Consider the following 23,498-nt stretch of genomic DNA (forward strand, 5'->3'; position numbering starts at 1 on the left):
CTTTTTGCCGAGGTGTAGATGAGAAGAGGAGCTAAAGACGAAGGTAGGATGCTCTCCGGAGGTAAGAGCCGCTGCCGGGCGTCTTTCGGCAGAAGCCGCGCTAAGGAGAGCACTGTGAGCGGCACAATCGTCTTTGCGCGAAGAAGCCGCTTCTTGGGCTCCGGCAGCCGGCGAGAGCGGCAGCTTCGGGAAGGTGAAGAAGCAAGCTGTACAACACTGGGATTGTGTGCGCACCTTGCCAACTGATAGAAAACAGTACCTTTGCACTCTCCTGACTTTTCCAATCACAGGAACATTCGATTGGAAGCTGTTTTGGACAACTTTTCTTTTCTTCCTGCCAAACACTTGGCAGACATCCGTGCTACATCTAGAACACGATGGGAGATGTTTTCTGTACTGGCACAGTTTTTCCTAGCCAGACATAGTGGAAAAGCTTTTTGCCGAGGTGTAGATGAGAAGAGGAGCTAAAGACGAAGGTAGGATGCTCTCCGGAGGTAAGAGCCGCTGCCGGGCGTCTTTCGGCAGAAGCCGCGCTAAGGAGAGCACTGTGAGAGGCACAATCGTCTTTGCGCGAAGAAGCCGCTTCTTGGGCTCCGGCAGCCGGCGAGAGCGGCAGCTTCGGGAAGGTGAAGAAGCAAGCTGTACAACACTGGGATTGTGTGCGCACCTTGCCAACTGATAGAAAACAGTACCTTTGCACTCTCCTGACTTTTCCAATCACAGGAACATTCGATTGGAAGCTGTTTTGGACAACTTTTCTTTTCTTCCTGCCAAACACTTGGCAGACATCCGTGCAACGTCTAGAACACGATGGGAGATGTTTTCTGTGCTGGCACAGTTTTTCCTAGCCAGACATAGTGGAAAAGCTTTTTGCCGAGGTGTAGATGAGAAGAGGAGCTAAAGACGAAGGTAGGATGCTCTCCGGAGGTAAGAGCCGCTGCCGGGCGTCTTTCGGCAGAAGCCGCGCTAAGGAGAGCCCTGTGAGCGGCACAATCGTCTTTGCGCGAAGAAGCCGCTTCTTGGGCTCCGGCAGCCGGCGAGAGCGGCAGCTTCGGGAAGGTGAAGAAGCAAGCTGTACAACACTGGGATTGTGTGCGCACCTTGCCAACTGATAGAAAACAGTACCTTTGCACTCTCCTGACTTTTCCAATCACAGGAACATTCGATTGGAAGCTGTTTTGGACAACTTTTCTTTTCTTCCTGCCAAACACTTGGCAGACATCCGTGCTACATCTAGAACACGATGGGAGATGTTTTCTGTGCTGGCACAGTTTTTCCTAGCCAGACATAGTGGAAAAGCTTTTTGCCGAGGTGTAGATGAGAAGAGGAGCTAAAGACGAAGGTAGGATGCTCTCCGGAGGTAAGAGCCGCTGCCGGGCGTCTTTCGGCAGAAGCCGCGCTAAGGAGAGCACTGTGAGCGGCACAATCGTCTTTGCGCGAAGAAGCCGCTTCTTGGGCTCCGGCAGCCGGCGAGAGCGGCAGCTTCGGGAAGGTGAAGAAGCAAGCTGTACAACACTGGGATTGTGTGCGCACCTTGCCAACTGATAGAAAACAGTACCTTTGCACTCTCCTGACTTTTCCAATCACAGGAACATTCGATTGGAAGCTGTTTTGGACAACTTTTCTTTTCTTCCTGCCAAACACTTGGCAGACATCCGTGCAACGTCTAGAACACGATGGGAGATGTTTTCTGTGCTGGCACAGTTTTTCCTAGCCAGACATAGTGGAAAAGCTTTTTGCCGAGGTGTAGATGAGAAGAGGAGCTAAAGACGAAGGTAGGATGCTCTCCGGAGGTAAGAGCCGCTGCCGGGCGTCTTTCGGCAGAAGCCGCGCTAAGGAGAGCACTGTGAGCGGCACAATCGTCTTTGCGCGAAGAAGCCGCTTCTTGGGCTCCGGCAGCAGGCGAGAGCGGCAGCTTCGGGAAGGTGAAGAAGCAAGCTGTACAACACTGGGATTGTGTGCGCACCTTGCCAACTGATAGAAAACAGTACTTTGCACTCTCCTGACTTTTCCAATCACAGGAACATTCGATTGGAAGCTGTTTTGGACAACTTTTCTTTTCTTCCTGCCAAACACTTGGCAGACATCCGTGCAACTTCTAGAACACGATGGGAGATGTTTTCTGTGCTGGCACAGTTTTTCCTAGCCAGACATAGTGGAAAAGCGTTTTGCTAAGATGTAGACGACAAGAGAGGCTAAAGAGTGGATGTTAGCAAATGACACCCATCTTCAAAAAAGGCAATTAAGAGGACTCGCCATAGTACAAACCAGCCAGCCTCTTTTTTATCCCCAGGAAGTTGATGAAGCAGCTCTTCCTGGAAATCCTTGCCAGGCACATGACAGATGACCAAATAATGTAGTTAGCATGATTTTTCAGGGGAATTTCATGCTGAACATCACTTTAAACTCCTCTGATGAATCAACTTGACTGGTAGATGAAGGGAATATTTTCTGCCTGGGCTTCAGGGAGGTTTTTGACATACCTCTACATGGCATCACACATACATATGGAAGCAATAGTGCAAAGGGGAGGGAATCAGTGTCTTTTCAGTGATGCTGAGGGAAAAGACAAGAGGCAGTGGGCACACACTGAAATACAGGAGATTGCCTTTGAACATCAGTAAATGTTTCTTTACTGTCAGGGTGACTGAACCACGGCACAGACTGCCCAGAAAGATTGTGGAGCCTGGATCTTTGAAGACATTAAAAGTACACCCAGATAGAATCCTGGGCAAGAGGCTCTAGGTATCCTGGTTTAGGCAGGGGGGTTGGGCCTGGTTAGCCCCACCAACCCCTTCCACTCTCTTTCATTCTGTGCTAGTGAATTCTCTTCAAGATGCATTTCAAAGCACTGGCATGACAAAGTTCTGTGCAGACAGAGATCCAAATGGACATGGCATCTAAGTTCCTTAAGCAGTGTTCAAGAAGAATGTAAAACTCTGGCACAAGTGTCTCTTCCCTAACTGAATCCCTTTCATGGGAAAATTCCCAGCTCTAGAAAGATCTTCTGATACGCATGCTTAAGACTGACACTGGCTGAGCAAATTTCTCCCTATGTATATCTAAGACCAGTTAGGATCTTCACCCAAAGTGCTGTCAACATAGTCACAGAATGCCTATTGTTAAGAAGTGACAGCTTCCATCAGAATGGCAGCTATTGGTCCACAAAATGGATTAATGGATGGGAATTATCTACGTGGGTTAAAAACAAAAATAAAGAGTTGGTCTTTATTTATCAATTTCATGGCAATATTGATAAGGGAAGAAAAAGATCTAAGTCCTTGACTTTCTGGACTCGAGGAAAGATTTTAAAAATTCCTTGTAAAAATGTATGATCACAATCAGACTATTGAAACCATTTTAGTTGGGAACAAAGTTCCAAAATTGTCTAGATAGTGGCAAAGAAGCCAAGAAAATAGGAAAGAAACAAAAAGAGAGCAAAAGAGTCAGCTTCAGTGTACAAGCTCGTTCTAGAAGTAGTCTGCTGGGAAAAGGAACCCCCAGCTAAATTTCCAATGTATTCCTGCGCTTGATTCAGTAACTGGTCAATGTAAAAACCAATCCTTTTGTACAACTTCTTCCAGCAACAAAAACTCCAACAGGTTGACACTACCATCATGCCTGTTCCAGACATATTTAAAAGAGAAATGATGATTTTCTTGAAAACCTACTTACATAAAAGTTGCAAGATGGTGGAGGGATTCCCACATCCTCCTTCCTCCATCTGGCTTGAAAGTATATTTGATAAAATATGCAACAAAGCACATGATTTATAAGGGAGAGTCAAATGGATGATTTGGGAATCGATCTCTTGTTGATAGTAAACTTCATATCCACTCGGTGTGACCTTTTTAAAACAAAATGTGGAGCTGAGGCATGAATCTGCCACAACAATTGTAAAGCAAACATACACACTCCCCTTCATATGCCCCCCCCTCCACACACACCTAGGCACACACAGAGATCAGCATAGCAGATCATGAACACCTTGGAAAAGACTGAAATGCTAAATGCCTCTCTTGATGGGCAAAAGAGCTGGTGCAGTAATTCAAATGCCTGGTACAAAAATTCTGTTTAATATTTAGCTCCTATTTAAAACACAGCTTTTCATTTCATTCTATTTACAGAATATTTTCATTTCATTTGTTTCTTTAAAATTACTTAGTTCTCACCTGTTGTATGTCTAGGAATATTTTCTTCCAAAAATAGAAAAAAATAGATGATATCTTTTCAGCAGAAAACATTGGTTGATACAATTTTAAACCATCATGATATGGAAGAATTCTTCTGTCCCTCTCGAAGGTGGAAGAAGCATTTGGATCACAGATCATCTACAATGAAATACTTGACATGTTTAAGATGCTTTCAATCAATTTTGATCGTCAATTGCTTATTTGTTGTAAACAGTAATTTTTCAGTGAAGGGAAAGTGTGTGTGGTATATCTACATGATATGTTCAAAGGCAGTTCCTACTAATGGCCAGGCTGAATTCCAGTAAATAATGTCCCGAATGATATTTTGCCGCCTTCTTTGGCACTTCATGAAATCTTACCCCGATGAAGTGCTGAAACACAGAGATTTTCTCTTAGAGAGTGTCTCATGTTGTAACCTATCCCATGGATTTTATGCTGTAATTCTTATCTCTTTTAAAATTTACTATCTTCTGTACAGTTTTCATGAAACTTTCTGTTACAGTAGTGAATAGCACAGATAAATGTCATTTTGTACAACTTTGAATTTACCCCAAGAGCTGAGAGAAAACTTGATCCTATACTTCAATCCGAGTTTCTTCTATAGTCCAACTTTGTTTCTCTACCATCAAGCTTCTCCTTTGTTGCTGCTCCAAGCCCCGTCCAGGGTGACCTTGAATACTTTCAGGGATGGGACACCCACAACTTCTCTGGGCAACCTGTTCCAGTGTTCCAGCACTCCCACAGTAAAAAAGGCCTTCCTTTCATCTAATATGTGTAGGAAATCATAAATCTAGGCATAGAAGCTTGGAGTGCAAATTTGAAATTCTTTGGATTTGAAGCACATTTTATATGAATACTGACTTACAGATGACTAAAAGATGTTGATGGGCATTTGAGCTGACAAGTTTTGAAAAAGTGCACGGAAATTAAAATTGAAACCACTAAAATTAAAAACTCCTTGCCATTTTCTTTTTCCTCTCCTATTCAAAATTGCATATGTCAGATATCAGTGCTTCATGCAAACCTCTCAGATGCTCTCAGAGAAAAAGCTTTTCTTTCAGACTAAGTTGCGGTTGACGTAGAACACTAGCAGGAGTGAAAGATTTTCTGGGCATCGGGGCAGCCCGTTCTCCTTGGATTTGTGTGCAGAATGCATTTTATCCAAACTGGAAAATAGATCCCAGCTCTGTTCTATTCATCATCCTTACTTCATCAGGCCAGAAGATTCTGTGAAAAGTAGCCTGTGGACCTTGAAGACAGCGCATGTGAACCAGATGAGAGGTGATAGAGAAGTTGAGGGAGAGAAGAAAGAGCATGAGGCTGAAACCAGAAAGTATTTCTCCACGTGATCATGGAAGATTGCAGGAGCCACTTGGTACTATCAAACCAGCCCAACTTGGCACTTGTGCCACCTTGGGTCTGGGAGCCATGTTGCATATCGTGCATTTTAAGGAGCCAGCTGGCCACACCCAGCCATATGCCCCCAAACACAAACCAAGGCCCTTTTCTCTGGCAAACAAAACTCAGCTGCCCTGCTTCTGGATGGCAGATTGCAGGAACCACTTGGTACTATCAAACCAGCCCAACTTGGCACTGGTGCCACCATGGGTCTGGTCACCATCCTGCCTATTGTAGCTTTTCAGGAGCCAGCCGGTCACTCTCAGCCATAGGCCCCCAAACACAAACCTCGGCCCGTTTCCCTGGCAAACAAAAGTAAGCTGCCCCGCTTCTGGATGGCAGATTGCAGGAGCTACTTAGTACTATCAAATCAGCCCGACTTGGCACAGGTGCCACCTTGGATCTGGGAACCATCCTGTGTATCGTGGATTTTCAGGGGCCAGCCGGCCACTCTCAGCCATATGCCCCCAAAAACAAACCACGGACCTTTTCTCTGGCAAACAAAAATCAGCTGCCCCACTTCTGGATGGCAGATTGCAGGAGCCACTTGGGACTATCACACCAGCACAACATGGCACTGCTGCCACCTTGGATCTGGGAACAATCCTGCGTATCGTACATATTCAGGAACCAGCCGAACACTCCCAGCCACAGGCCCCCAAACACAAACAACGGCCCTTTTCTCTGGCAAACAAAACTCAACTGCCCCTCTTCTGGATGGCAAATTGCAGGATGCACTTGGTACTACAAAAAGAGCCCGACTTGGCAGTGGTGCCACCTTGGCTCTGGGAACCATCCTGTGTATCGAGCATTTTAAGGAGCCAGCTGGCAATTCCCAGCCGTATGCCCCAAAAAGAAACCATGGACCTTTTCTCTGGCAAAAAAAACTCAGCTGTCCCGCTTCTGGATGGCAGATTGCAGGAGTTACTTTGAACCATACAACCAGCCTTACTTGGCACTGGTGCCACCTTGGATCTGGGAACCATCCTGCCTATCGTTGATTTTCAGGGGCCAGCCGGCCACTCTCAGCCATAGGCCCCCAAACACAACCCACGGCCCTTTTCTCTGGCAAACAAAACTCAGCTGCCCCGCTTCTGGATGGCAGATTGCAGGAGACACTTGGTACTATCAAACCAGCCCGACTTGGCACTGGTGCCACCTTGGGTCTGGGAACCATCCTGCGTATTGTGGATTGTCAGGAGACAGCCGACCACTCTCGGCCACAGAGCTCAATCAAAAACAAAGGTCCGTTTCCCTGGCAAAAAAAACTCAGCTGCCCCGCTTCTGGATGGGAGATTGCAGGAGGCACTTGACACTGTCAAACGAGCCCCACTTGGCACTGGTGCCACCTTGGGTCTGGGAACCATGCTGCGTATCGTGGATTTTCAGGAGCCAGCCGGCCACTGCCAGCCACAGGCCCCCAAACACAAACCACAGCCTTTTTCTCTGGCAAACAAAACTCAGCTGCCCCGCTTCTGGATGGCAGATTGCAGGAGCCACTTGGTACTATCAAACCAGCCCGACTTGGCACTGGTGCCACCTTGGGTCTGGGAACCATCCTGCCTATCGTGGATTTTAAGGAGCCAGCCGGCTACTCCCAGCCACAGGCCCCCAACAAAAACCACGGCCCTTTTTTCTCGCAAACAAAACTTAGCTGCCTCACTTCTGGATGGCAGATTGCAGGAGCCACTTGGTGTAATCAAACCAGCCCGACTTGGCACTGGTGCCACCTTGGGTCTGGGAACCATCCTGCGTATCGTGGATTCTAAGGAGCCAGCCGGCCACTCCCAGCCACAGGCCCCCAAACAAAATCAACGGCGCTGTTCCCTGGAAAACAAAACACGCCTGCCAACTTTTTGATGGAGTTTGCAGGAGCCACTTGGTACTATCAAACCAGCCCGACTTGGCACTGGTGCCACTTTGGGTCTGGGAAACATCCTGCGTATCGTGGATTCTTAGGAGCCAGCCGGCCACTCCTAGCCACAGGCCCCCAAACAAAAACCTAGGCCTATTTCTCTGGCAAACAAAAGTAAGCTGCCCTGCTTCTGGATGGCAGATTGCAGGAGACACTTGGTACTATCAAACCAGCCCAACTTGGCACTGGTGCCACCTTGGGTCTGGGAACCATCCTGCGTATCGTGGATTCTAAGGAGCCAGCTGGCCATTCCCAGCCACAGGCCCCCAAACACAAACAACGGCGCTTTTCCCTGGAAAACAAAACTCGCCTGCCAACTTTTTGATGGCAGATTGCAGGAGCCACTTGGTACTATCAAATCAGCCCAACTTGGCACTGGTGCCACCATGGGTCTGGTCACCATCCTGCCTATCGTAGCTTTTCAGGAGCCAGCCGGTCACTCCCAGCCATAGGCCCCCAGACAAAAACCTCGGCCCGTTTCCCTGGCAAACAAAAGTAAGCTGCCCCGCTTCTGGATGGCAGATTGCAGTACGCACTTGGTACTATCAAACCAGCCCAACTTGGAAATGGTGCCACCTTGGGTCTGGGAACCATCCTGCGTATCGTGGATTCTAAGGAGCCAGCGGGCCACTCCCAGCCACAGGCCCCCAAATACAAACAACGGCGCTTTTCCCTGGAAAACAAAACTTGCCTGCCAAATTTTGATGGCAGATTGCAGGAGCCACTTGGTACTATCAAATCAGCCCAACTTGGCACTGGTGCCACCATGGATCTGGTCACCATCCTGCCTATCGTAGCTTTTCAGGTGCCAGCCGGTCACTCCCAGCCATAGGAACCCAGACACAAACCTCGGCCCGTTTCCCTGGCAAACAAAAGTAAGCTGCCCCGCTTCTGGATGGCAGATTGCAGGAGCCACTTTGCACCATCAAACTGGCCCGACTTGTCACTGGTGCCACCTCAGGTCTGGGAACCCTCCTGCGTATCGTGGATTCCAATTAGCAAGACGGCCACTCCCAGCCACAGGCCCCCAAACACAAACAACGGCGCTTTTCCCTGGAAAACAAAACTCGCCTGCCAACTTTTTGATGGCAGATTGCAGGAGCCACTTGGTACTATCAAACCAGCCCAACTTGGCACTGCTGACACCATGGGTCTGGTCACCATCCTGCCTATCGTAGCTTTTCAGGAGCCAGCCGGTCACTCCCAGCCATAGGCCCCCAGACACAAAGCTCGGCCCGTTTCCCTGGCAAACAAAAGTAAGCTGCCCCGCTTCTGGATGGCAGATTTCAGGATCCACTTGTTATTATCAAACCAGCCCGACTTGGTACTGGTGCCACCTCTGGTCTGGGAACCATGCTGCGTATCTTGGATTCTAAGGAGCCAGCCGGCCACTCCCAGCCACAGGCCCCCAAAAAAAAACATCGGCGCTTTTCCCTGGAAAACAAAACTCGCCTGCCAACATTTTGATTGCAGATTGCAGGAACCACTTGGTACTATCAAACCAGCCCAACTTGGCACTGGTGCCAACTTGGGTCTGGGAACCATCCGGCGTATCGTGTGTTTAAAGGAGCAGCCGGCCACTCCAGCCACAGGCCCGCAGACACAAACAACGGCGCTTTTCCCTGGAAAACAAAACTCGCCTGCCAACTTTTGATGGCAGATTGCAGGAGCCACTTGGTACTATCAAACCAGCCCAACTTGGCACTGGTGCCACCATGGGTCTGGTCACCATCCTGCCTATCGTAGCTTTTCAGGAGCCAGCCGGTCACTCCCAGCCATAGCCCCCAGACACAAACCTCGGCCCGTTTCCCTGGCAAACAAAAGTAAGCTGCCCCGCTTCTGGATGGCAGATTGCAGGACGCACTTGGTACTATCAAACCAGCCCGACTTGGCACTGGTGCTACCTCAGGTCTGGGAACCATCCTGCGTATCGTGGATTCTAAGGAGCCAGCCGGCCACTCCCAGCCACAGGCCCCCAAACACAAACATCGGCGCTTTTCCCTGGAAAACAAAACTCGCCTGCCAACTTTTTGATGGCAGATTGCCGGAGCCACTTGGTACTATCAAACCAGCCCAACTTGGCACTGGTGCCACCATGGGTCTGGTCACCATCCTGCCTATCGTAGCTTTTCAGGAGCCAGCCGGTCACTCCCAGCCATAGACCCCAGACACAAACCTCGGCCCGTTTCCCTGGCAAAAAAAAGTAAGCTACCCCGCTTCTGGATGGCAGATTGCAGGAGCCACTTTGCACCATCAAACTGGCCCGACTTGTCACTGGTGCCACCTCAGGTCTGGGAACCATCCGGCGTATCGTGGATTCCAATTAGAAGCTGGCCACTCCCAGCCACAGGCCCCCAAACACAAACAACGGCGCTTTTCCCTGGAAAACAAAACTCGCCTGCCAACATTTTGATGGCAGATTGCAGGAGCCACTTGGTACTATCAAACCAGCCCAACTTGGCACTGGTGCCACCATGGGTCTGGTCACCATCCTGCCTATCGTAGCTTTTCAGGACCTAGACGGTCACTCCCAGCCATAGGCCCCCAGACACAAAGCTCTGCCCGTTTCCCTGGCAAACAAAAGTAAGCTGTCCCGCTTCTGGATGGCAGATTGCAGGATCCACTTGGTAGTATCAAACTGGCCCGACTTGGCACTGGTGCCACCTCTGGTCTGGGAACCATCCTGCGTATCGTGGATTCTAAGCAGCCAGCCGGCCACTCCCAGCCACAGGCCCCCAAACACAAACAACGGCACTTTTCCCTGGAAAACAAAACTCGCCTGCCAACTTTTTGATGGCAGATTGCAGGAGCCACTTGGTACTATCAAACCAGCCCAACTTGGCACTGGTGCCACCATGGGTCTGGTCACCATCCTGCCTATCGTAGCTTTTCAGGAGCCAGCCGGTCACTCCCAGCCATAGGCCCCCAGACACAAACCTCGGCCCGTTTCCCTGGCAAACAAAAGTAAGCTGCCCCGCTTCTGGATGGCAGATTGCAGGAGCCACTTTGCACCATCAAACTAGCCCGACTTGGCACTGGTGCCACCTCAGGTCTGGGAACCATGCTGCGTATCGTGGATTCTAATTAGCCAGCCGGTCACTCCCTGCCATAGGCCCCCAAACACAAACAAGGGCGCTATTCGCTGGAAAACAAAACTCGCCTGCCAACTTTTTGATGGCAGATTGCCGGAGCCACTTGGTACTATCAAACCAGCCCAACTTGGCACTGGTGCCACCATGGGTCTGGTCACCATCCTGCCTATCGTAGCTTTTCAGGAGCCAGCCGGTCACTCCCAGCCATAGGCCCCCAGACACAAACCTCGGCCCGTTTCCCTGGCAAACAAAAGTAAGCTGCCCCGCTTCTGGATGGCAGATTGCAGTACGCACTTGGTACTATCAAACCAGCCCGACTTGGCACTGGTGCCACCTCTGGTCTGGGAACCATCCTGCGTATCGTGGATTCTAAGGAGCCAGCCGGCCACTCCCAGCCACAGGCCCCCAAACAAAAACAACGGCGCTTTTCCCTGGAAAACAAAACTCGCCTGCCAACTTTTTGATGGCAGATTGCAGGAGCCACTTGGTACTATCAAACCAGCCCAACTTGGCACTGGTGCCACCATGGGTCTGGTCACCATCCTGCCTATCGTAGCTTTTCAGGACCTAGACGGTCACTCCCAGTCATAGGCCCCCAGACACAAAGCTCTGCCCGTTTCCCTGGCAAACAAAAGTAAGCTGTCCCGCTTCTGGATGGCAGATTGCAGGATCCACTAGGTAGTATCAAACCAGCCCGACTTGGCACTGGTGCCACCTCTGGTCTGGGAACCATCCTGCGTATCGTGGATTCTAAGCAGCCAGCCGGCCACTCCCAGCCACAGGCCCCCAAACACAAACAACGGCGCTTTTCCCTGGAAAACAAAACTCGCCTGCCAACTTTTTGATGGCAGATTGCAGGAGCCACTTGGTACTATCAAACCAGCCCAACTTGGCACTGGTGCCACCATGGGTCTGGTCACCATCCTGCCTATCGTAGCTTTTCAGGAGCCAGCCGGTCACTCCCAGCCATAGGCCCCCAGACACAAACCTCGGCCCGTTTCCCTGGCAAACAAAAGTAAGCTGCCCCGCTTCTGGATGGCAGATTGCAGGAGCCACTTTGCACCATCAAACTAGCCCGACTTGGCACTGGTGCCACCTCAGGTCTGGGAACCATGCTGCGTATCGTGGATTCTAATTAGCCAGCCGGTCACTCCCTGCCATAGGCCCCCAAACACAAACAAGGGCGCTATTCGCTGGAAAACAAAACTCGCCTGCCAACATTTTGATGGCAGATTGCCGGAGCCACTTGGTACTATCAAACCAGCCCAACTTGGCACTGGTGCCACCATGGGTCTGGTCACCATCCTGCCTATCGTAGCTTTTCAGGAGCCAGCCGGTCACTCCCAGCCATAGGCCCCCAGACACAAACCTCGGCCCGTTTCCCTGGCAAACAAAAGTAAGCTGCCCCGCTTCTGGATGGCAGATTGCAGTACGCACTTGGTACTATCAAACCAGCCCGACTTGGCACTGGTGCCACCTCTGGTCTGGGAACCATCCTGCGTATCGTGGATTCTAAGGAGCCAGCCGGCCACTCCCAGCCACAGGCCCCCAAACACAAACAACGGCGCTTTTCCCTGGAAAACAAAACTCGCCTGCCAACTTTTTGATGGCAGATTGCAGGAGCCACTTGGTACTATCAAACCAGCCCAACTTGGCACTGGTGCCGCCATGGGTCTGGTCACCATCCTGCCTATCGTAGCTTTTCAGGAGCCAGCCGGTCACTCCCAGCCATAGGCCCCCAGACACAAACCTCGGCCCGTTTCCCTGGCAAACATAAGTAAGCTGCCCCGCTTCTGGATGGCAGATTGCAGGAGCCACTTTGCACCATCAAACTAGCCCGACTTGGCACTGGTGCCACCTCAGGTTTGGGAACCACGCTGCGTATCATGGATTCTAATTAGCCAGCCGGTCACTCCCTGCCATAGGCCCCCAAACACAAACAAGGTCGCTATTCACTGGAAAACAAAACTCGCCTGCCAAATTTTGATGGCAGATTGCCGGAGCCACTTGGTACTATCAAACCAGCCCAACTTGACAGTGGTGCCACCATGGGTCTGGTCACCATCCTGCCTATCGTAGCTTTTCAGGAGCCAGCCGGTCACTCCCAGCCATAGGCCCCCAGACACAAACCTCGGCCCGTTTCCCTGGCAAACAAAAGTAAGCTGCCCCGCTTCTGGATGGCAGATTGCAGTACGCACTTGGTACTATCAAACCAGCCCGACTTGGCACTGGTGCCACCTCTGGTCTGGGAACCATCCTGCGTATCGTGGATTCTAAGGAGCCAGCCGGCCACTCCCAGCCACAGGCCCCCAAACAAAAACAACGGCGCTTTTCCCTGGAAAACAAAACTCGCCTGCCAACTTTTTGATGGCAGATTGCAGGAGCCACTTGGTACTATCAAACCAGCCCAACTTGGCACTGGTGCCACCATGGGTCTGGTCACCATCCTGCCTATCGTAGCTTTTCAGGAGCCAGCCGGTCACTCCCAGCCATAGGCCCCCAGACACAAAGCTCGGCCCGTTTCCCTGGCAAACAAAAGTAAGCTGCCCCGCTTCTGGATGGCAGATTGCAGGAGCCACTTTGCACCATCAAACTAGCCCGACTTGGCACTGGTGCCACCTCAGGTCTGGGAACCATCCTCCCGATCGTGGATTCTAAGGAGCCAGCCGGCCACTCCCAGCCACAGGCCCCCAAACACAAACAACGGCGCTTTTCCCTGGATAACAAACTCGCCTGCCAACTTTTTGATGGCAGATTGCAGGAGCCACTTGGTACTATCAAACCAGCCCAACTTGGCACTGGTGCCACCATGGGTCTGGTCACCATCCTGCCTATCGTACCTTTTCAGGATCTAGACGGTCACTCCCAGCAATAGGCCCCGTGACACAAAGCTCAGCCGGTTTCCCTGACAAAAAAAAGTAAGCTGTCCCGCTTCTGGATGGCAGATTGCAGGATCCACTAGGTAGTATCAAACCAGCCCGACTTGGCACTGGTGCCACCTCTGGTCTGGGAACCATCCTGCGTATCGTGGATTCTAAGCATCCAGCCGGCCACTCCCAGCCACAGGCCCCCAAACAAAAACAACGGCGCTTTTCCCTGGAAAACAAAACTCGCCTGCCAACATTTTGATGGCAGATTGCAGGAACCACTTGTTACTATCAAACCAGCCCAACTTGGCACTGGTGCCACCATGGGTCTGGTCACCATCCTGCCTATCGTAGCTTTTCAGGAGCCAGCCTGTCACTCCCTGCCATAGGCCCCGAGACACAAACCTCGGCCCGTTTCCCTGGCAAACAAAAGTAAGCTGCCCCGCTTCTGGATGGCAGATTGCAGGAGCCACTTGGTACTATCAAACCAGCCCGACTTGGCACTGGTGCCACCTCTGGTCTGGGAACCATCCTGCGTATCGTGGATTTTATGGAGCCAGCCGGTCATTCCCAGCCATAGGCCCCCAAACACAAACAACGGTCCGTTTCCCTGGCAAACAAAAGTAAGCTGCCCCGCTTCTGGATGGCAGATTGCAGCAGCCACTTGGTAGTATCAAACCAGCCCAACTTGGCACTGGTGGCACCTCTTGTCTGGGAACCATGCTGCGTATCGTGGTTTCTAAGGAGCCAGCCGGCCACTCCCAACCATAGACCCCCAGACACAAACCTCGGCCCGTTTCCCTGGAAAACAAAAGTAAGCTACTCCGATTCTGGATGGCAGATTGCAGGAGCCACTTGGTACTATCAAATCAGCCCAACTTGGCACTGGTGCCACCATGGGTCTGGTAAACATCCTGCCTATCGTAGCTTTTCAGGAGCCAGCCGGCCACTCTCAGCCATATGCCCCCAAAAACAAACCACGGCCCTTTTCTCTGGCAAACAAAACTCAACTGCCCCTCTTCTGGATGGCAAATTTTAGGACGCACTTTGTACTACGAAAACCGCCCGACGTGGCACTGGTGCCACCTTGTGTCAGGGAACCATCCTGCATATCGAGCTTTTTAAGGAGCCAGCCGGCCACGCCCAGCCATAAACCCCCAAAAACAAACCACGGACCATTTCTCTTGGAAACAAAAATCCGCTGCCCCGCGTCTGGATGGCAGTTTGCCGGAGCCACTTTGCACCATCAAACCAGCCCGACTTGGCACTGGTGCCACCTTGGGTCTGGGAACAATCCTGCATATCGTGGATTCTAAGGAGCCAGCCGGCCACTCCCAGCCACAGGCCCCCAAACACAAACAACGGCGCTTTTCCCTGGAAAACAAAATTCGCCTGCCAACTTTTTGATGGCAGATTGCAGGAGCCACTTGGTACTATCAAATCATCCCAACTTGGCACTGGTGCCACTATGGGTCTGGGAACCATCCTGCCTATTGTAGCATTTCAGGAGCCAGCCGGTCACTCCCAGCCATAGGCTCCCAGACACAAACCTCGGACCGTTTCCCTGGCAAACAAAATTAAGCTGCCCCGATTCTGGATGGCAGATTGCAGGAGCCACTTGGTTGTGTCAAACCAGCCCGACTTGGCACTGGTGCCACCTTGGGTCTAGGAACCATCCTGCGTATCGTGGATTCTAAGAAGCCACCCGGCCACTCTGAGCCACAGGCCCCCAAACAAAAACTACGGCGCTTTTCCCTGGAAAACAAAACTCGCCTGCCAACTTTTTGATGGCAGATTGCAGGAGCCACTTGGTACTATCAAACCAGCCCAACTTGGCACTGGTGGCACCTCTTGTCTGGGAACCATCCTGCCTATCGTAGCTTTTCAGGAGCCAGCCGGTCACTCCCAGCCATAGACCCCCAGACACAAACCTCGGCCCGTTTCCCTGGCAAACAAAAGTAAGCTGCCCCGCTTTTGGATGGCAGATTGCAGGAGCCACGTTGCACCATCAAACCAGCCCCACTTGGCACTGGTGCCACCTTGGGTCTGGGAACAAGTTGGGCTGGTTTGATAGTACCAAGTGGCTCCTGCAATCTGCCATCCAGAAGCGGGACAGCTTACTTTTGTTTCCCAGGGAAACGGGCCGAGGTATTTGTCTGGGGGCCTATGGCTGGGAGTGACCGGCTGACTACTGAAAAGCTACGATAGGCAGGATGGTTACCAGACTCATGGTGCCACCAGTGCCAAGTCGGGCTGGTTTGATAATACTAAATAGCTCCTGCAATCTGCCATCCAGACGCGGGGCAGCGGATTTTTGTTTGCTGGATAAAAGTTCCGTGGTTTTTTTTTGGGGGTATATGACTGGACGTGGCCGGCTGGCTCCTTAAAAAGCTCTATACACAGGATTGTTCCCTGACCCAAGGTGGCATCAGTGCCAAGTCGGGCTGTTTTCGTAGTACCAAGTGCGTCCTGCAATTTGCCATCCAGAAGCGGGGCAGCCTACTTTTGTTTGCCAGGGAAACGTGCCGAGGTATTTGTCTGGGGGCCTATGGCTGGGAGTGAGCGGCTGGCTCCTGAAAAGCTACGATAGGCAGGATGGTGACCAGACCCATGGTGGCACCAGTGCCAAGTTGGGCTGGTTTGATAGTACCAAGTGGCTCCTGCAATCTGCCATCAAGAAGTTGGCAGGCGAGTTTTGTTTTCCAGGGAAAAGCGCCGTTGTTTTTATTTAGAGGCCTGTGGCTGGGAGTGGCCGCCTGTCCTCGTAGAATCTACGTTACCCAGCATGGTTCCCAGACGAGAGGTGGCACCAGTGCCAAGTCGGGCTGGTTTGATAGTACCAAGTGGCTCCTGCAATCTGCCATCCAGAAGCGGGGCAGCTTACTTTTGTTTGCCAGGGAAACGGGCCGAGGTTTGTGTCTCGGGGCCTATGGCAGGGAGTGACCGGCTGGCTCCTGAAAAGCTACGATAGGCAGGATGTTTACCAGTCCCATGGTGGCACCAGTGCCAAGTTGGGCTGATTTGATAGTACCAAGTGGCTCCTGCAATCTGCCATCCAGAATCGGGGTAACTTACTTTTGTTTTCCAGGGAAACGGGCCGAGGTTTGTGTCTGGGGGTCTATGGCTGGGAGTGACCGGCTGGCTCCTGAAAAGCTACGATAGGCAGGATGGTTCCCAGACCAGAGGTGGCACCAGTGCCAAGTTGGGCTGGTTTGATAGTACCAAGTGGCTCCTGCAATCTGCCATCAAAAAGTTGGCAGGCGAGTTTTGTTTTCCAGGGAAAAGCGCCGTTGTTTGTGTTTGGGGGCCTGTGGCTCAGAGAGGCCGGGTGGCTGCTTAGAATCCACGTTACGCAGGATGGTTCCCAGACCTGAGTTGGCACCAGTGCCAAGTTGGGCTGGTTTGATGGTGCAAAGTGGCTCCTGCAATCTGCCATCCAGAAGCGGGGCAGCTTACTTTTGTTTGCCAGGGAAACGGGCCGAAATATTTGTCTGGGGGCCTCTGGCTGGGGGTGGCTGGCTGGCTCCTGAAAAGCTACGATAGGCAGGATGGTGACCAGACCCATGGTGGCACCAGTGCCAAGTTGGGCTGGTTTGATAATACCAAGTGGCTCCTGCAATCTGCCATCAAAAGTTTGGCAGGCGAGTTTTGTTTTCCAGGGAAAAGCACCGTTGTGTGTGTTTTGGGGCCTGTGGCTGGGAGTGGCCAGCTTGCTAATTGGAATCCACGATACGCCGGATGGTTCCCAGACCTGAGGTGGCACCAGTGCCAAGTCGGGCTGGTTTGTTAGTACCAAGTGGTTCCTGCAATCTGCCATCCAGAAGCGGGGCAGCTGAATTTTGTTTGCCAGAGAAAAAGGCTGTTGTTTGTGTTTCGGGGCCTGTGGCTGGCAGTGCCCGGCTGGCTTCTGAAAATCCATGATACGCAGCATGGTTCCCAGACCTGAGGTGGCATCAGTGCCAAGTTGGGCTGGTTTGATAGTACCAAGTGGTTCCTGCAATCTGCCATCCAGAAGCGGGGCAGCTTACTTTTGTTTGCCAGGGAAACGGTCCGAGGTTTGTGTCTGGGGGCCTAAGCCTGGAAGTGACCGGCTGGCTCGTGAAAAGCTACGATAGGCAGGATGGTGACCAGACCCATGACGGCACCAGTGCCAAGTTGGGCTGGTTTGATAGTACCAAGTGGCTCCTGCAATCTGCCATCAAAAACTTGGCAGGCGAGTTTTGTTTTCCAGGGAAAAGCGCCGTTGTTTGTGTTTGGGGGCCTGTGGCTGGGAGTGGCCGGCTGGCTCCTTAGAATCCACGATACTCAGCATGGTTCCCAGACCAGAGGTGGCACCAGTGCCAAGTTGGGCTGGTTTGATAGTACCAAGTGGCTCCTGCAATCTGCCATCAAAAAGTTGGCAGGCAAGTTTTGTTTTCCAGGGAAAAGTGCCGTTGTTTTTGTTTGGGGGCCTATGGCTGTGAGTGGCCGGCTGGCTCCTTAGAATCCACGATACGCAGGATGGTTCCCAGACCTGAGGTGGCACCAGTGCCAAGTTGGGCTGGTTTGATACTCCCAAGTGCGTCCTGCAATCTGCCATCCAGAAGCGGGGTAGCTTACTTTTTTTTGCCAGGGAAACGGGCCGAGATTTTTGTCTCGGGGTATATGGCTGGGGGTGACCGGCTGGCTCCTGAAAAGCTACGATAGGCAGGATGGTGACCAGACCCATGGTGGCACCAGTGCCAAGTTGGGCTCGTTTGATAGTACCAAGTGGCTCCTGCAATCTGCCATCAAAAATTTGGCAGGTGAGTTTTGTCTTCCAGGGAAAAGCGCCGTTGTTTGTGTTTGGGGGCCTGTGGCTGGGAGTGGCCGGCTGGCTGCTTAGAATCCACGATACGCAGGATGGTTCCCAGACCAGAGGTGACACCTGTGACAAGTCGGGCTGGTTTGATACTACCAAGTGCGTCCTGCAATCTGCCATCCAGAAGCGGGGTAGCTTACTTTTGTTTGCCAGGGAAACGGGCCGAGGTTTGTGTCTGGGGGCCTATGGCTGGGAGTGACCGGCTGGCTCCTGAAAAGCTACGATAGGCAGGATGGTGACCAGACCCATGGTGGCACCAGTGCCAAGTTGGGCTGGTTTGATAGTACCAAGTGGCTCCTGCAATCTGCCCTCAAAATTTGGCAGGCGAGTTTTGTTTTCCAGGGAAAAGCGCCGTTGTTTGTGTTTGGGTGCCTGTGGCAGGGAGTGGCCGGCTGGCTCCTTAGAATCCACGATACGCAGGATGGTTCCCAGACCTGACGTGGCACCAGTGCCAAGTCGGGCTGGTTTTATAGTACCAAGTGGTTCCTGCAATCTGCCATCCAGAAGCGGGGCAGCTTACTTTTGTTTGCCAGGGAAACGGGCCGAGCTTTGTGTCTGGGCGCCTATGGCTGGGAGTGACCTGCTAGGTCCTGAAAAGATACGATAGGCAGGATGGTGACCATATCCATGGTGGCACCAGTGCCAAGTTGGGCTGGTTTGATAGTACCAAGTGGCTCCTGCAATCCGCCATCAAAAAGTTGGCAGGCGAGTTTTGTTTTCCAGGGAAAAGCGCCGTTGTTTGTGTTTGGGTGCCTGTGGCACGGAGTGGCCGGCTGGCTGCTTAGAATCCACGATACGCAGGATGGTTCCCAGACCCAAGGTGGCACCAGTGCCAAGTTGGGCTGGTTTGATACTACCAAGTGCGTCCTGCAATCTGCCATCCAGAAGCTGGGTAGCTTACTTTTTTTTGCCAGGGAAACGGGCCGAGGTTTTTGTCTCGGGGCCTGTGGCTGGGGGTGACCGGCTGGCTCCTGAAAAGCTACGATAGGCAGGATGGTGACCAGACCCATGGTGGCACCAGTGCCAAGTTGGGCTGATTTGATAGTACCAAGTGGCTCCTGCAATCTGCCATCAAAAATTTGGCAGGCGAGTTTTGTTTTCCAGGGAAAAGCGCCGTTGTTTGTGTTTGGGGGCCTGTGGATGGGAGTGGCCGGCTGGCTAATTAGAATCAACGATACGCAGGATGGTTCCCAGACCAGAGGTGGCACCAGTGACAAGTCGGTCTGGTTTGATACTACCAAGTGCGTCCTGCAATCTGCCATCCAGAAGCGGGGCAGCTTACTTTTGTTTGCTAGGGAAACGGGCCGAGGTTTGTGTCTGGGGGCCTATGGCTGGGAGTGACCGGCAGGCTCCTGAAAATCTACGATAGGCAGGATGGTGACAAGACCCATGGTGGCACCAGTGCCAAGTTGGGCTGGTTTGATAGTACCAAGTGGCTCCTGTAATCTGCCATCAAAAAGTTGGCAGGCGAGTTTTGTTTTCCAGGGAAAAGCGCCGTTGTTTTTGTTTGGGTGCCTGTGGCTGGGAGTGGCCGGCTGGCTCCTTAGAATCCACGATACGCAGGATGGTTCCCAGACCAGACGTTGCACCAGTGCCAAGTCGGGCTAGTTTGATGGTGCAAAGTGACTCCTGCAATCTGCCATCCAGAAGCGGGGTAGCTTAATTTTGTTTGCCAGGGAAACGGGCCGAGCTTTGTGTCTGGGGGCCTATGGCTGGGAGTGACCGGCTGGCTCCTGAAAAGCTATGATAGGCAGGATGGTGACCAGACCCAAGGTGGCACCAGTGCCAAGTTGGGCTGATTTGATAGTACCAAGTGGCTCCTGCAATCTGCCATCAAAAAGTTGGCAGGCGAGTTTGTTATCCAGGGAAAAGCGCCGTTGTTTTTGTTTGGGGGCCTGTGGCTGGGAGTGGCCGGCTGGCTCCTTAGAATCCACGATACGGAGGATGGTTCCCAGACCAGAGGTGGCACCAGTGCCAAGTTTTGCTGGTTTGATGGTGCAAAGTGGCTCCTGCAATCTGCCATCCACATGCGGGATAACTTAGTTTTGTTTGCCAGGGAAACGGGCCGAGGTTTGTGTCTGGGGGCCTATGGCTGGGAGTGACCGGCTGGCTCCTGAAAAGCTACGATAGGCAGGATGGTGACCAGACCCATGGTGGCACCAGTGCCAAGTTGGGCTGGTTTGATAGTACCAAGTGGCTCCTGCAATCTGCCATCAAAAAGCTTGCAGGCGAGTTTTGTTTTCCAGGGAAAAGCGCCGTTGTTTGTATTTGGGGGCCTGTGGCTGGGAGTGGCCGCCTGGCGCCTTAGAATCTACGTTACGCAGCATGGTTCCCAGACCCAAAGTGGCACCAGTGTCAAGTTGGGCTGGTTTGATAGTACCAAGTGGCTCCTGCAATCTGCCATCCAGAAGCGGGGTAGCTTACTTTTGTTTGCCAGGGAAACGGGCAGAGCTTTCTGTCTGGGGGCCTATGGTTGGGAGTAACCGGCTGGCTCCTGAAAAGCTACGATAGGCAGGATGGTTCCCAGATCCAAGATGGCACCAGTGCCAAGTCGGGGTGGTTTGATGGTGCAAAGTGGCTCCTGCAATCTGCCATCCTGACGCGGGGCAGCGGATTTTTGTTTCCAAGAGAAATGGTCCGTGGTTTGTTTTTGGGGGTATATGGCTGGGCGTGGCCTGCTGGCTCCTTAAAAAGCTACGATAGGCAGGATGGTTCCCTGACCCAAGGTGGCACCAGTGCCAAGTCGGGCGGTTTTCGTAGTACAAAGTGCGTCCTAAAATTTGCCATCCAGAAGAGGGGCAGTTGAGTTTTGTTTACCAGAGAAAAGGGCCGTGGTTTGTTTTTGGGGGCATATGGCTGATAGTGGCCGTCTGGCCCCTGAAAATCCACGATGGGCAGGATGGTTCCCAGACCTGAGGTGGCACCAGTGCCAGGTCGGGCTGGTTTGATAGTACTAAATAGCACCTGCAATCTGCCATGCAGAAGCGGGGCAGCTTACTTTTGTTTGCCAGGGAAACGGGCCGAGGTTTGTGTCTGGGGGCCTATGGCTGGGAGTGACCGCCTGGCTCCTGAAAAGCTACGATAGGCAGGATGGTGACCAGACCCATGGTGGCACCAGTGCCAAGTTGGGCTGGTTTGATAGTACCAAGTGGCTCCTGCAATCTGCCATCAAAAAGTTAGCAGGCGAGTTTTGTTTTCCAGGGAAAAGCGCCGTTGTTTGTGTTTGGGGGACTGTGGGTGGGAGTGGCCGACTGGCTCCTTAGAACACACGATACGCAGGATGGTTCCCAGACCCAAGGTGGCACCAGTGCCACGTCGGGCTGGTTTGATGGTGCCAAGTGGTTCCTGCAATCTGCCATCCTGAACCGGGGTAGCTTACCTTTGTGTGCCAGGGAAACGGGCCGAGGTTTGTGTCTGGGGTCTATGGCTGGGAGTGACCGGCTGGCTCCTGAAAAGCTACGATAGGCAGGATGGTGACCAGACCCATGGTGGCACCAGTGCCAAGTTGGGCTGGTTTGATAGTACCAAGTGGCTCCTGCAATCTGCCATCAAAAAGTTGGCAGGCGAGTTTTGTTTTCCAGGGAAAAGCGCCGTTGTTTGTGTTTGGGGGACTGTGGGTGGGAGTGGCCGGCTGGCTCCTTAGAACACACGATACGCAGGATGGTTCCCAGACCCAAGGTGGCACTAGTGCCAAGTCGGGCAGGTTTGATAGCACCAAGTGGCTCCTGCAATCTGCCATCCAGAAGCGGGGAAGCTTACTTTTGTTTGCCAGGGAAACGGACCGAGGTTTTTTTCTGGGGGCCTATGGCTGGGAGTGACCGGCTGGCTCCTTAGAATCCACGATACGCAGCATGGTTCCCAGACCAGAGGTGGCACCAGTGCCAAGTCGGGCTGGTTTGATGGTGCAAAGTGGCTCCTGCAATCTGCCATCCAGAAGTGCGGTAGCTTACTTTTGTGTGCCAGGGAAACAGGCCGAGGTTTGTGTCTGGGGGCCTATGGCTGGGAGTGACCGGCTGGCTCCTGAAAAGCTACGATAGGCAGGATGGTGACCAGACCCATGGTGGCACCAGTGCCAAGTTGGGCTGGTTTGATAGTACCAAGTGGCTCCTGCAATCTGCCATCAAAATGTTGGCAGGCGAGTTTTGTTTTCCAGGGAAAAGCGCCGTTGTGTGTGTTTTGGGGCCTGTGGCTGGGAGTGGCCAGCTGGCTCCTTAGAATCCACGATACGCAGGATGGTTCCCAGACCCAAGGTGGCACCAGTGCCAAGTCGGGCTGGTTTGTTAGTACCAAGTGGTTCCTGCAATCTGCCATCCAGAAGCGGGGCAGCTGAATTTTGTTTGCCAGACAAAAAGGCTGTTGTTTGTGTTTCGGGGCCTGTGGCTGGCAGTGGCCGGCTGGCTCCTGAAAATCCATGATACGCAGCATGGTTCCCAGACCCAAGGTGGCATCAGTGCCAAGTAGGGCTGGTTTTATAGTACCCAGTGGCTCCTGCAATCTCCCATCCAGAAGCGGGGCAGCTGAGTTTTGTTTGCCTGTGAAACGGGCCGTTGTTTTTAATTGGGGTCTGTGGCCGAGAGTGTTCGGCTGGCTCCTGACAACCTACAATACGCAGGATGGTTCCCAGACCCAAGGTGGCACCAGTGCCAAGTCGGGCTGGTTTGATAGTACCAAGTGGCTCCTGCAATCTGCCATCCAGAAGCGGTGCAGTTGAGTTTTGTTTGCCAGAGAAAAGGGCCGTGGGTTGTGTTTGGGGGCATATGGCTGGGAGTGGCCGGCTGTCTCATTAAAAAGATCGATACGCAGGATGGTTCCCAGACCCAAGGGGGCACCAGTGCCAAGTCGGGCTGTTTTTATAGTACCAAGTGCGTCCTGCAATTTGCCATCCAGAAGAGGGGCAGTTGAGTTTTGTTTGCCAGAGAATAGCGCCGTTGTTTGTGTTTGGGGGCTTGTGGCTCGTAGTGGCCGACTGGCGCCTTAGAATCTGTGTTACGCAGCATGGTTCCCAGACCCAAGGTGGCACCAGTGCCAAGTTGGGCTGGTTTGATAGTACCAAGTGGCTCCTGCAATCTGCCATCCAGAAGCGGGGTAGCTTACTTTTGTTTGCCAGGGAAACGGGCCGAGGTTTGTGACTGGGGACCTATGGCTGGGAGTGACCGGCTGGCTCCTGGAAAGCTACGATAGGCAGGATGGTTA

Source organism: Melospiza melodia, chromosome 1 (genome assembly GCF_035770615.1).
Source record: "Melospiza melodia melodia isolate bMelMel2 chromosome 1, bMelMel2.pri, whole genome shotgun sequence".
Lineage (NCBI taxonomy): Eukaryota > Metazoa > Chordata > Aves > Passeriformes > Passerellidae > Melospiza > Melospiza melodia.